The 3273-nt window shown below is 35.3% G+C and overlaps 1 pseudogene; it reads right to left on the bottom strand.

The window, feature by feature from the left end:
* Nucleotides 1-1687: 1687 nt before the first annotated feature.
* LOC104849697 lies at nucleotides 1688-2316 on the bottom strand (annotated as a pseudogene).
* Between the last annotated feature and the right edge of the window lie 957 nt (nucleotides 2317-3273).

The raw sequence follows: 3273 nt of genomic DNA, 5'->3' as shown, positions 1-3273 counted from the left end.
AGGGAAAAATATATGAGAAAAAGAAAAAAATGGAAATAAAGTGTTTGTAAATGGGGAGGGTAAGAGGGGGTGAAGGGGGGGTAGGGACAAGGGGAAAAAAAAGAGAACCAAGACCTGTCATGTAAAGATACAAGATCCCAATGATGAACGTAACTGTACTATACACCTAAAATGTACCAATAAACTCAATTTTTAAATAAAAATTAAAAAAGTAAAATTGCATCAATTACTATCAACTACTTAAGCTTATCTATTAACAGTTATAGAAAAGGCTCACGTTTTATATCTTGATTTTTATTCTTTTTTAAATTTATGTAACTCTTTTCATTTTGTTAAACAAAGGCTAATGAAATTATTGGCCCTAAACAAACAGGCATAGAAATAAGTTACCTATTTGAAAGAACAATACCATTAATTAATGACAAAATTTAGTTATAAGAATCAAACAGTGGTTGTTGTTGAAATCAATCCACAAATGATAGCTCTGAAGAGTACAGAAGCTAATTTTTAAAAAAAGGTGTGAAATACTGATTATATTTCCATAACACTGTTTGGGATCTACCTAAAACTCAGTTCTGGATGTAGTTCAGTATGCAAGGCAAAGAAAATGACAGTGATATCAGTAATAGTTAATGAAAGGTATAATTTCCAAACCATTTGAAGTGAGAGAATAAATCTATTCTGATTTTTTAAACATATAGTGCTAGATAAAACTCAAAGAAATGTAAATGTTTTTCTACCTGAGATCAAAATACATTTTTTCCTCAACATAATTATTAGCATTGAGGTAAATCTGAATTCACATGGTACATTTTGTCAAACTTTTTCAAAAAATTAAGTCTTGCTTTAGAGGTTCATATTAATTATATATATAATTTACTTTTTTTCAAAGACAGTCTTATATAGTTAATATTTCTGTAATGGGGCCATTAGAGTAATGTGAAAATAAAAAGCCAATCATCTGTATAAAGTGTTTCCGAATGTTCAACATGAACTGGAATCACAGATTCTGTGTACATATGAATCACTAGAGTTAAAAATTAATCTTACTGGGCCAGGGATTTGGCTTAGTGGTTCTGCAGTCTGCCTTACAAGTGCAACGACCTGAGTTCAAATCCTGGTAGCAAAAAAAATTAATCTTACTTAAAAAAATAAACTTATTCTATTCTTCTCTTAGAGGCAGGAGTTATAAAATAGTGACATTTAACAAGACATTATGTGTAAAAGTTCCAAAACCAAGCATTATTCTTAACTGGTAAAAACTGCAACTTAATAACTAGACATGAATAGATCTTTACTGTGGATATGCAAATTTTTGCTTTATGGCCTGTTGAGTTTTACTAAGGTAGATGCCTCTTCTCTTTTGTCCTTTACCTACTACAAACCAAAGTCAACAAACAAAGGCAAAAAACACCTCCACAGCTGCATTCTTCATGGCTGCCTTTGGCGATGCTTCCAAATCTTGAAAGCAAAAGAGCCTACTGATGGGATGTATGAAAACCAATCTAATTATAAATAGACAAGAAAAAGAAAATGATGAAGGCTGAATCGTAGTCTAGTCTCAAAACATACAGAAAATAGTGAAGAAAGGGTTTTCCTCCACTGGCCCTTCTACCTTACCTCCTGATCAACACAGTGTGAGATAAAAATTTCCAACACTGAAAGGGCAATGGCATAGGAGGAGCAGCTAGAGAAGTGAGTGGTAAAGAAGTATAGCTGCAATGAGTTTCTTTTCTCTGGCACTAGAAATGTCAACAGGATCTTTGTTGGTGCCAGCAGTTTCTGTGATCTAGTCTCTTTGTTGATTTTTCAGCTTCAATTTCACTGCCATGTCTAAGGCCACGTTCTTTAGATTTTCCCGGTTATGACTCACGTGAGTCAGAGTGTCTTCCACCTCATCTTCTCTGATGTCATTAGTTGTATGTTTAATGTATCTGCTGCAGGCTACTCCTGAGGCTGGCTGCTGAGGCTGGCTATTTGCTTTGATACTATGTTGTTAGATGAGTAGCTTCTACCATCTTCCCAAATTGCCTTATAAGCCTTGCCAGCCTCAAAAGTTCTTTGTCCAGTTACACAGATAGACACAAGAGCTTCAGCACTTGGTGAGTTCTGTTAAAGTCTTCTGTCTCATGTTTTTATTTATTTGCCCAAAGCCTTCTTCTATGGAGTTTAGTTGTTGCCCTTGTTTATCCAGCAGGTCTTGATTCCTGCACTCTGAGACTCAATGGTTAATCCCCAAATTTTTCTTGTACTCTCCAGAGATTCATCAGCAAGCTGGCAAACCCTTAGCTGAATATCTTCAGGTGAGAGGTTATTTATGAGGAATCACGATTCCACCAGGCATGGTGGAAATGTAGATATTCTGTTAGATGCCAGATGTGCTGAGTCTGTGATCTTACAACATCGAAGAATGAAGTTAAAAACCAAAGGAGGTTAGGAGAATTTTATTGGGAATAAAAAGAATGGCTCCCAGGTTTCCAGGTGAGGTCCTGAGTGTGTGGTCCTTAATTTTTATTCTGACAGGACTAGGGCTTTCTTCTTTGAATATTTAAATATACAGAGAAGACAAAATCAACTTTAAAACAGAGATAGTGAAAAAGATTTTTACAATAGATATTAAGGATTAGTTAGGAAAATACCAGCAGTTTGCCCCAGCTTGCTGAATACATGATGACCAGCTCCCCAACCCTTTCCATTAGAAGTTAATTGGGAGCACATGGGATGCTAGCAGGTGACCTCACATAAACCTGCATTATTACCACATATGGTGATGTTGTTCTAAGACCCTCTTATTCTCAGGCCTCCTATACAATTACTCAGCAACTGGTTATATTATTCTATAGTTCAATACATTTTTTTTTTTATTGAGGATTGAGCACAGGGCCTTCACACTGAGATACAACCCCAGTCCTTTTTTGTTCCTTTTTTTGCGGTACTGGGGATTGAACTCAGGACCTTATGCTTGCGAGGCAGGCATGGTGCTGCTAAGCTAAGCTTTGTTACTATTTTTAATTTTAAGATTGAGTATTATGAAGTAGCTCAGTTACTCAGGCTGGGTTTGAATTTGAGATTCTCCTACCTCTGCCCTCCTCTGGGATTATAAGTATGCACCACCATGCCTCCTTTTAAGTTTTTTTTTTTTTAATGTACTGAAATAGGGTTAACTTTAAATGCCTTTTCTCTAGATGATATGGTCAATAATTTACTACAGTGCTTAAAAGTATGTAGTTATAAATCCATAAAGATATCCAAATGTGTTTCCAATATCAAATA

The sequence above is a fragment of the Fukomys damarensis genome, unplaced genomic scaffold (genome assembly GCF_012274545.1).
Source record: "Fukomys damarensis isolate Sample0158 unplaced genomic scaffold, DMR_v1.0_HiC HiC_scaffold_29, whole genome shotgun sequence".
In the NCBI taxonomy this organism is placed as follows: Eukaryota; Metazoa; Chordata; class Mammalia; order Rodentia; family Bathyergidae; genus Fukomys; species Fukomys damarensis.
The sequence above is the reverse complement of the archived record's forward strand: the minus strand, read 5'-3'. Positions and strand labels throughout refer to the sequence as shown.